Source organism: Tyto alba, unplaced genomic scaffold, assembly GCF_018691265.1.
Source record: "Tyto alba isolate M040663 unplaced genomic scaffold, T.alba_DEE_v4.0 Super-Scaffold_10, whole genome shotgun sequence".
Taxonomy (NCBI): Eukaryota; Metazoa; Chordata; class Aves; order Strigiformes; family Tytonidae; genus Tyto; species Tyto alba.
In genome coordinates, this window is record NW_024881262.1 from 3351575 (window position 1) to 3363286 (window position 11712).

Consider the following 11712-nt stretch of genomic DNA (forward strand, 5'->3'; position numbering starts at 1 on the left):
CCAGGTCCTTGCCCTGTTCGACAACGGGCAGCTCCCATGGCCAAAGGTTCAGCAAAGTCACTCGGGTGTTGTTAGGAGGGAAAGACATGGGAGCCCATGGGTGTAGCGTGGTGTGTCTGTCCTCAGCCATGGCACTGAGCCACCCGGGGCCCTGCCCCACTCCCTGCTTGCCCCTTTGGGGGCACGTCCCCTTCTGTGGCAGAGGGATCAGCTAGGCTGAGGCAGTCATCAGCCGAAAAAGAAGGTTATTTTGCCAGTGACTCTCCGTGCCTGCCACACGGGGAGGGGACAGCACATGGCCAGGGGCTGTGGCTGATGAAGCAGCTCTCTCAGGGTTTGACCACAGCCTGTTTGGCTGGAGGTGCCAAGGTCTGTTTGGCCTGTGGATGTGCTCCCACTGGAGAAGCAGCCACACGCACACCCCACCCCAAAGGCAGCAGGTACAGGGAGCCCAGAGGCCGGAGCTGCCCGCAGAGCTGTTGTTCTCACATTTACGAGCAGAGCTGCTTTTTACAACTAGGTGGGAGCTGTGAGACAAAAAGCTGGTGCTGGTGAATTGCCAACTTTTCCGTGCAACAGGCTGCCTCTTAAAGATGCGCCCTTGCAGGTGAGCTGAAGTTTGCACGTTCTCTGCAGCCGTGCAGTGCTTTATTCAGCTTCTCGCTTCACCCTGCCAGATGTGACTGTCACCACAGCTCTGCCTCATGGCTGCACTCCCCAGTCTGTCCCCGCCTGAAGCCTCTGGGACCTCCCTGCAGAGAGGTGTTGGCTCGTCCCACACATGTGGCTGTGGGAGCTGGGGTCCCCTCCAGCACAGTGGGGACGCTGTGCTTCTGCTCTGGCACCCACTGGTGTCTTCTGAACCACAGAAGGCCATAAAGGCACGCAAACTTTCAAGGGCCAGATGTAACTGCTGGAATTAAAATTGTTCTTTTAATATTTGAACGTGTTTTAATGATGCTTTAAAAATGCTCTTTCCTCAACTGGTATCTTTAAAAGGTACTTACACAAACAAAGCTGCGCAGGTGACAAAAGGGTGATCGGGATGTGACGCTTTCATTCCCAGCTCATACAAGAGCAGTGCCTCTTTCTTCAGCTGCTGTTTTTATGGATGTTGACTGTGCTCGTTTAGTCTTTGATCTTAAAAAATACTTATGAAGAGGCTTTGTTTTAAACTTACAAATAGTTGTGCCCCTTTCTAGCTCGAAGCAGAGCTCTCATTGGTCCTGGAGTACTTTGGGACCCCTCACTCTGTGTGTGCAGCTGAGCTTGGTAAAACACCTGGTGACTGAGCAGACAACACTTGAAATGGCAAGATTTTGCCAGGGATATAGCAGCAGGTGGGTATCACTTACACCAATCCTGTAAAAATACTTGCAAAAACATTCTTGGTTATCAGAGCACTTGCTCCAGGCAGCAGCCTTAGCTGTGGTTAGGGTATTTTTCAAAGAGGAGTTTACAAATAACTTTCCCACACTCTCATTATCACCCTGATGATCTGTTACTATTTTGCTTCACTTGGTTGGGCAGATGGTTTCATTAGGTGCACTTGCCAATTTATATATGATGAAGGTTCTGTGTGTATATGAATGCTTCACGCTTGTCTTTTGACACACATTATCTTATCAAATGGAGAAGGATTTGCCTCACAATGAATTACGGATTTGCTGATAATCAAGTGCTGTTTGCCTTAAGGCAAGAGAGGGCTGCAAGGGCATGGCCAAGCTGGTGTTTCAAGAGCTGGTGTTTCCAGAGGGAGAAACCTCACCAAGGTTGGTGGTCAGAACTGCCTCCCGATTTACATTTAAATGCATTTTAAAAAGCATCTAACCCCCTTGCCAGCAGCGTGGGGTTTGGGCAGGTGTGGATGCTCTGGGTTTGGGCTCTCCCTCTCCCGTGTGTTTGCCCCTCTCTGCCCCAGCCCTGTCAGTGTGATGGTTGCAGGGCCCTCTTGGGAAGCGCATGGGTTTGCTCGCCTGGGCTGAGACATGTAGCCCCCCTGCCCTCATCCCTCTGTATCCCCCCTGCCCTCATCCCTTGCATTTACCAGCACAGCCCCTGCTCTAGGGTAGCCCTAGGGCTGTGGAGACCCTTCTGTCCTAAGCACAGGAGCCAAAAGCCTCCCAGTACCTTGAAACCAGGCATAGAATATAGAAGAATATAGAATATTCTATAGAAGAGGAGTAATACCGATAAGCTAGAGGCCTAGACATCACTTTGCTTGGGGTTTCCAACCTCTTTCTCCAAACCTGATAGAGCCTCAGGCTTCTCTAAGAGTCTTGTGCTTGTCATGGTAAAAATCATACCAAAGTGGTTACTTGTCAAAAGTATATGAAAATAAGGGGGTTTGTTTCCTTGCCTCCCCGGGGGTTAGTGCTCTGGAGGATCTGCTCCCTTACTTGTTTTACCACTGGGGATTTGTGTTAATTATTACTGGGTATTTGAGCGTTGGCTTTTGTTCCTGCAGGAAACGTCCAGATTACCCCCTTGAGACAGGAATAAAATCACTTACCTGCCATAAAGGCTAACATAACATTTATAAAGTCAAAACTATGGTCTTTGGATATTTCATGAGTCTTTGGGCCCTGTCACAACCTGCTGCGGAAATACTTGCCAACAGGCAAGTTTCTTTCCAGCTCGGGTCAGCGGGTGGCTGGCTTGCACACCAGGGCAGGCTTTGCTGTCCGGGTGCATTTCCATCCTATTTCCTTCTGCTAGCTCCTGCCTTTGCCTGCACGACTCGGATTCAACACGCAGGTGCTGAATTCGAGCAGGAGCCCAGGTGCCTTCCGTAGCGGTTGCTTTCTCGCGCCGCTGCGCAACCCGACGCCGTCGCTGCGCGTTGCTGCTGCGGCTGCCGGGGTTTCTGCCGTGCCCCTGCCCCTTGTCTTCTGCCGGTTATTCCACTCACACGTGCAGGCTTCATCCATCCTGGAAGGTAAACCGCCGGGCCGTGAGGCTGCTCATTAGGGATTAAGGCGATTCTCTGAGGGCAGAAAGGGATGGAGGTTCTAAAAATAGACTTTCATTTGTTAGCCGTGTTTGTGTCATAGTTGTGGCGTGTGTTGGGCATTTGTATGCAAGCTTCGAATGTCAAATATTTACTGACTGGTGTCCAAGTGCCACAATGATGTTTTTATTAACTCCACTCCATAGTTTGTACCCGTCTCCTGCAGATGGTAGATCTTGTTCTGTCTTGCAGGCAAGGTCTGAAATTTCACTTTATTTCATGTAGTCTTATTTTGGATAAGTATATTTTATCTTTAAGTGCGGGAGGAAAATAGCTGCAGGGTCTTCTGCAGGCCTGGTTACCTAAGGGTGTTCCTGCAAACCTAACGAAACAGCAGGCCCAAACTCTTTTCTTTTTGCAATAGTGAGATATCTGCAGATATTTTTTTTAGGTCTCGTCTAGCTAGTCAGGCTGTCTTGATAAATAGAAAAGAAACTTTCGGAGTAAGCATAAGGCTTGTTTTGTCTGAGTTTGCAGAATATTCCTGTAAGACATCCCTAGGCTGGGATCTGGGCAGAGGTCATGCTCTGGCTAAACCTTTGATTATTGCCCTAATTTGGTGTTACTCTTCTCTTGTCATTCTGTTGAAAGTCACAGAGGGATCTCCTGACAAAACTGCTTTTAAAGTCAACCTGACAAATTAGAGAACAACTTTTTATCTAATTATATGACAGAGTGGAGAAAGGACCTCTGTGGGGTGTGTGTGACAACCATTTGTGGGTGATTATCTCTCTACTTGCTTGAGATGAACACCACATCGGTCTATAGCTTCTATTTTGGGAATTAGGGTTGGTGCAAAGGTGCCTGTAAGGCAGGAGAGCCTGTGCAGGACAGAGGTGGCAGCAGTGGTGGGGTCTGATCCTGCCCGGTGGTGCAATTTCCCTTGGAATTTTGTGCAAGGTAAGATCCATGGTCTGGTGTGAGAAATTATGTTGCACGGGAAACTGCTTATACGTATCCTACAGCAAATTTGTGATTATTTGTAAGCAGTCTATCACTTGTCCTCGTGATATCAGCATTAACTGGTGTTCTGGGTAAATTCCAGTTGGGGTAACTCCACCTGCACCCCAGCTAGAGGAGGGGCTGGGTGGCATTCTGAGATTAGGTACAAGTAATTAGAAGGGCTAGGCGGGATCTGTAATCCTGCATGAGTCAGATCTTCACCTCACTCTCTGCTCTTGATGTGTCCCTTTAGCAATATTAAATTGCTACAGCCAGTTTAATGGTCCGTATAAGCAAGCGTGTGATCTCTTGTTATAGTTGTAATCTTGTTATTGACCTATAGGAGATCTGAACATGTCCATACTCACACCCCCGCTCAGATATCAAGTATGAATATTTGTGCTTATGGATTTAAAATACCTCTTTCTGTGAGTGTTACTGGAAAATGTATTGTTTCATTGACATACCTACTTGCTACAAAGCTTATTCATTTAAATAATCATAAAGACAAAACAGGAGGAGCAGTGACTGCAAATCAAAACAATATTGGTTTGGGGTGACTATTCACAAGTAGGTCTAGCTATTGCAGAATTCTTTTTTTTTCTTCTTAGCAAAGTGGCTCATCTATGAGACCTTGATTTCTGATAGGCAAAGTTGCTGTCAGCTTCAGCCAGGGACGTTCACACCTTCAGGAGACAAGCCATTCCTCTTCCCACATCTGCTGGCTGACCTGTGCTGTTACCTGCCTTCATCCAGTATGTGGGCAGCAACCCACGGCTGCGCTAGGGAATGCACAGTTTGCTCCTGTAGCTGCTGCCTAAGTATTTTAGAGAAAAATGAAGCCGCTGCGGGAGTTCAAAGTTTCCCTCTAGAGGAGGTGGCTGTGTTTTGTGGTGCTCTGGAAGGAATTGCCCTTTGAACGGCAGTGCCAGCCAGTTTTGCAGCTGCTCTGGGTTGCACCCAGTTGCTGGAGAAGACTTTCACCTCCCTTTTAAAAACATGCAATTCCATCCGCTATCTGTTCATCTCCTCACGCTCTTTCACAATGCTGCACGAGTACAGCCAGCCTTGTGACTAATCCTACTCATTCTACTCAGTTTGCCATGGGAAATTTTCTTAAAATGAGCAGTTCTTACCAATAGGTGTGCTTTTTTTTCTTGTTATTTTGTTTTCCCCTATATAGTTTGGCCATACAGATTCAGACTTTATTGCTGCTCGCAATGGAAACAAGTTTGAAAAGTGTAGGTCTCACAGACACCTGATTTTTTAATGTGTTTTATTTATTAATCACATATACTCAGTGTTTAAAAATACCATTTTTGTCTAGAGGCTGTTGGTAAGTTATCCCGGGAAAATTTGTTGTATCCTGCTGTGCTTGTCCTGGATGGAGCAGGATGTTCATGATGTCGGGGGTCTGTGAGGGGTGGGTAAAGCTTAGGGCTGGGATGTTTGTGCTTTGTCTTTGGATGGTGCTGGCTGCAAAACCATCCTTGGCAGGGCTGTTGAGAGCACTTGGAGTGCCCTCTTGTGCTGAGCCTCTGGCTGAAGCAGCAGCTCTCCACATTTTCTGAAACCTCGTGTGTTATCGTTCTCCATCTCACCTTCTGCCCCCTCATCCCTGTTTCTTCACAGCTGCACCTGCCAATGTGGAAACCTCCTCCTTTGTCTTTCAGCTCTGCTTGTAAAAATATGCTACATTTCATCACGAGGTCTGGCATATGGCAAAGCTTGTCACTACATTTGGAGTCTAAACAGAGCTCTGTCGCCTCTTTGCAAACAGCAGTTATTGCCATAGAAATCCTTCCCACCGAGGCACGTTTTGCTCTTTCTCCCTTTTCAAAACCTGCCATGAGAGATGGAAAGGAAGCTACTCTGCTCCTGCCCTAATCAGAAGATCTAAAGAATACAATGTATTTTATAATTTATTTATAATTTAGTATTATTATTATAATACATACTCCTGTATTCTTCTTCTGGAGATACTTTTGCTGCCGCTGCTGCTGCTGGGTGAGATGCAGAGGAGGTGGAGAGGTTCGCACAGTGGCCTCTCTCAGGGGATCTTCAGGGGAAATCAGGAAAAATGTGCGTGTGAGAAAGATGGGTGGTGCTTTAGTGGGTGGGAGCATAACCCTGCAGAGCACGAGATGTTTCTCCTTATGAAAAGTCCCACAAGAGAGCTGTGGCAGGGCCCGGAGATGCTCTTCCAGCCCCACACTGGCAACTTCAGCCACCGTGCAGGAGACCGTGGGTGGTTACTCTTTCTGGGAGAAAAAACCTGATCTGTGTCTCATTGCCTCTGCAGCTCGTCTCTAAGTGTGGTGAGGGGTGACATGAGCCCCAGACCACGATCTTCTTCTTACACTGCCTCTCGCCTGTTGTTAAATGGGAAGGTGTTTTTCTAGCATAGTTAATTTTCACCTCGCCTGGGTATTGGGCGTCTCTTCCAAAGAAATCAGTGGGAATCTTTCCTCTCACTTTACTGTTGATCCAGAATCCCTTGCATCTAGTTTGTATGTTGGAGAAAACAATTCTCTCCCTCTCCATTGCATTTTAATTTTGTAAATACTGTAAACTCCCAACAATTTTTGAGTCCAGCACACAGAGAGACAATTTTGTTCCTATATTTTTGGCTTCCTATCATGATTTTAATGTTGCAGCCTGCAACTCTTTAAAACACTGTGACCTGTGCTGTAGCCTTGCTTTATTACAAACACATATTTGCCAGGGCAAAGAAGAATTTGGGTTAAAGGAAAGTAGATATTTCCATTTCCTTATTTCCAAGGAGTGTTGCAACACCTCCTGATGTAAAATAACCTGCAAAGGAGCCTGCGTCAGTGCGTGTGACATCGTGCCACGGAGGAGCAGGACAAGATTCTCTCCTGAATAAAATTTGCTGTTGCGGAGATCTATAAGCCCTTTGTCTCATGAGATGCTTATTAACTTGGGTAGTTTCAGGCCGACTGGATTTCACAATATTAAAATAGATAATGATTGCAGTGTTTAGTGTGGAATAATAAGCTTAGGACAAAAGCTTTTCCTAATGGAAAGCACTTTGTCTTGGACAGGTTGTGTCCGACAGTGAGACATTGCCATCTCTTGGGCAGGTGAAGCTGGAACATAGACTTTGTTTAAAACCTACAGTAATTAAAAGCCCAGTAGTGTAGCTGAGGACTAGGAAAGGGCTGAGTCTGTTGCTGAGTCCAGTGTCCTGGTATTTTATTTGATGTTATTCATACTGTTGTGGTTTAACCCCAGCCAGCAACTAAGGCCCACCCAGCCGCTCGCTCCCTCCCCCTGGGTGGGATGGGGGAGAGAATCAGAAAAGTGGGAAAACTCGTGGGTTGAGATAAAGGCAGTTTTATAAGTGAAGCAACAGCTGCGCACAAACAAGACAAAACAAGGGATTCATTCCCCCTTTCCCGTGGCAGGCAGGCTCAGCCCTCCCCAGGCCAGCCGGGCCCCAGCACCGAGCGGTGACCGGGGCAGACAAACGCCATCACCCCCAGCGTCCCCCCCTTCCCCCCCAGCTCCATCCGCTGAGCACGACGCCGCACGGGCTGGGGTGTCCCTGGGGGCACTCGGGGTCACTGTCCCGGCTGTGCCCCCCCAGCCCCTCGCTGCTGGGGTGGGCGAGGGGCAGGAAAGGCCTCGGCTCTGTGTGAGCTGCTCGGCAGGAACGGAACCGGCCCTCTGTTACCAACACTGGTTTCGGTGCAAACCCAAAACGCGGCCCCTTACCAGCTACTGGGGAGAAAATTAACTCTACCCCAGTCAAAGCCAGCACACATACATATACATTTTAAGTCTGGCAAGGGCACACTCGACTCCGGAATCAGAAACATGGCTTATCTCTTTGTGTAAAAATGGTCGTCGTTACCAGGTGGATGTCCCTTAAATAGTACAAGCTGTGAGTCATTTTTTCTCAAATTATGAGACCGGAAAAGTTTAAGTATAATTACATTTGGGATTATCGTCATTTACCTCCTCGAGTCTGAGCCTTTTTAACACAAGGCTCAGAACTGGCTTTTTAAAATGAAATCTGCAATTTTCTGCAATCGCAGGGTTTTAAGAGATTAAGCTTTAAGCGGACCAAATATCCTAATTCTCATGGCAAAACTACGACGGTCGGCAGTATTGGTGCCTGACTTGCTTCTTGATACTTCATCTCCCTTCTGACAAAGTAGGTGTGTAGGCATAAGCTCCTAATTTTAATTACATTTTGTCTTTTTGAAGGGAAAGTGGCAGGTGTATGGAGCTAGAGAGACCCTCTGTGAAATATTTAGATGAAAATTGATAATATTTGGCTTAATCCACAGTGCTGGCATAAAGGTTCTTAGGAAACAACACCTGCCCTTTGCTGATTAATAGGCTGCTGCTGTGTTAGTGATCCCGGCATACACCTTTGGTAAATGTTGCCTGTTCTAATAGTAAAAAAACCTTCCTAAAACTTGTCAGCCAGCCAGCCAAGTTGATTTTATTTGTCTGTGGAACTTTATGAGAACTTTACATATATGAGAATAATTGCACCTGATCCAAGTACAACAGAAGCTGTATGGCCAAATCTTTTCTGGTTTCTAAAAAAAAAATATGAAAGATTTTGAATATTAGAGTATGAATTCTTAAACATTTTTTGACCAAGGTTTGAACTTTAGGCATTTGGCCTTTATGGGCCTGTAGGGCCTTTGCAAAGAAAAAGTAAGAAATTGCTTATTTCCTACAAAAAATTAGAGACAATATAAAACTTTGTGGTGCACTTTTTATTCTTTGAGTTCAACAATATACAATAGGAAAATTTCCTAGAAATGCTCCAATTTATATATATATACATATTTATATGTATGTATGTATAAATACTTTGAATCATTTAGTTAACTATTTAAATGTAATCCATTATAAATTTGGATACTTAAATCTATTGGTTTGTAATATGCTATAGGCATGATGTACTTCCTTTGGGATTATTTTGATCTCAGAATAATTAAATACTGGGATATACATCATGAAGTGCCTAGTGACCACTCTGGGCTGCAGAATTTGCTCATGAAGGAACACAAAGGTGGCACATGACATCATAGCTAGTAGGTACTGGGTCTATCTCAAGGGTTTCATATATTAAACTTGAAAAAGGAGATTTCGACCAGAAAATATAATTTCCAGGAAGCTGCAATGAAGCAGCTGTTGCTCTCTGTGTCCTGCAAATAATGACAGTGGAGATCTTTCTGTGCTTTGAGGACTGTACAATATATGCAATTTTTCCTCTTTATTTTAGCCTCCGATCCTGTGAATACAACAAACTCCATATTTGTGGATGGGAAAGAAATCTCTGCATCGGCAAATGTTCTTCAGGGGAGGCACCTGCACTGCATTATGACTGCATGTCGCTTCTCTGTTTCTTTCAGAAGGAATCATTTTGCTGGGAAGGCTCTTGCTCGTGGTGTATTCAGCCGGTTCCCATCGATACCAGGAGCGGTGGGGGACAGGGATCAGGAACAGGGGACCTGCCACGGGCATCTGCTGTCCCTGCCGACCCAGGCTGGGGACATATGCCACCAAAGGAGTCCCAGAGGGTGGCACTCGGGGGGTCCCGGGCTGCTTTGGCATCCTCAGCCACAGCATGCGGCCAGCGGAGGGGCTGACAACCCTCGCCCCGAAAGGGACAAGCTGCTGTCACCAACCAGCCTGGCATTTCAACCCCCCTACCCAGCAAATATCATCTTCCCCGAAAGATGGTACTGGAGACAAGGAGGGAAACAATCCCTCCACTTGCTATTAGCAAAGGCACGGCTATTGAGGACTATTTTGTTTCTTAAACACACTGAAGGAAAACAGCAGTACATCAGAAACGCAGGGTTTCTGTGACATCCCCGAGCCCCACACACAAAGGGAGAAAAAGGGGAGCCAGGTAATTTTATCACTTTTTACCTTTGGCCGTCTAGAGTTTCCAGACAAGCACAATGGATGTGTTTTTAGTCAAGACCAGAGGCATCTGTAGACCCTGACAAAGGAGATCCGTGCCCTGGAGCAGGGCTCTGCTCCCCGCTGCAGCGGTACAATGCATGGGGAAGTACATTTGTTTTCAGGGCCATTTTACACTCCTCCTAAAAGGGCTTTAAAAATCAGCGCCGGTGTAGGAGTCCAGCCCGACAAACTATATCAACTCACGTGCTGTAATTCTGGTCTCTCACATAAATAAGTACATGTTACTGGTATTTTAAATATGCATTTAGGGACTCTTATGGTGATTGACTCAATAGAATGTAATAGGTATCATGAAGTTCTTATCATCCTTAAATAACTCCCTAAATGCTTATTTATGTGTAACGGTAGCTTTTGGATCCTTCTAGCCATTATACTTTAAAGTGTAATAAATCTCTATTTAGGTGTAACTGCACTGCCATCCTGCAGACTTAGGAGATCTAAACCAACATATGGTGTAGCGTTTGTGGGATATGGTGGCATAGACTGATGCAGGTCTAGTTGTCATCTTATTTTCCCCTTGATATCTGAATCTTAATAACACTAAATGCAATTGAAGAGTATTTTATTCCTTTGCATCCAGTGAAAATCCTTGTGGCAGTATTTTTTTCAAGTCAAGCATTTTAAAATCCTATATGAGTAGCAGCTCCTTTTTCTACGTAAATAACTTGTTTAATATTTATACCACACAACATTTAAAGTTTTTATCATAAATGAAAGCCCCTCAAAATTTTAAGCTGAAAACAGGACAGCTGTGGAGACAAATTACAAAGTTGTGGGGTTTTCTTGTTGTTTTTTACATTTTATTTTTAAGTTTTACTTCTCTCAAACATTTAGTTCATAATTCTTTCTTCTGAAAAAAAAAAAAAATTACTAACAAACATCCCAAATGCTGTACACATGGACAAACCACGCATGACCTCCCAGCTTCCAGGATGGCTGCAGTGTCCCCAGAGTGGGCTGTTCTCCATGGCATCTGAATAGAAGCATCTCCAGATGGAAAAAGATTTTGATCTTTTATATTTTGCTTGCTTTGTTGTGGTGTTTTTACACCACTTACAGCTTAGTTCTCGGTAGTCATGTCACGTAGAAAATTTTGATGTTATTTAGGTGCACATGCAATTTGATGACTTGTGAAGGTTCTCCTACAGAACAGTATTTTGTCTATTCTGACATGTTGTTCTTAGTAAAGAGAATTTAATATTTTTTTTCCCTTTTGTGGGTAAACCAGGATACATTGGGAAGAGAGGAATACAAGGACCACAGGAGGGACTGGCCAGCGAGATCCTAAGAGAGAAAAGTAATGAGGTGCTCAGTGATGAAGCAGAACGTCCTTCCTAGAGGGGACAAACTGGTCTGAGAAGACATCCAGGAGCTGCAGGCTACAAGGGACAACTGGGTCCCAGTGGTGACCCAGGACTGAGAGGTAGCTGGGGAGAAAAGGGTCCAAGGGGGACAGAAGAGAAATGGGTGGGAAGGGCTGGAAGGGACACATGGGCTCACCTGGTGTCTGAGAATCATTGGGATATCTAAAGGAGACTCTGAAGTCCCTGTGAAAAGGGATCAGCCTGGAAAACATGGGCTGGCTGGATTTCCAGGTTGAAACAGAAGAGAAAGGGCAGAGGGAAAATGGGGGAGAAAATGAAATTGTAGCTTTTCCAATGGGTCTTCAAAAACACATAAAAAGCAGCCTTCTGCTTTTTTTTTTTCACCCAGCAAGGGTGAATTCCTGCTGTCTATTTAGTGCTGCCTCCAAGTGACATTTAGGAGGCTACAGCATACCG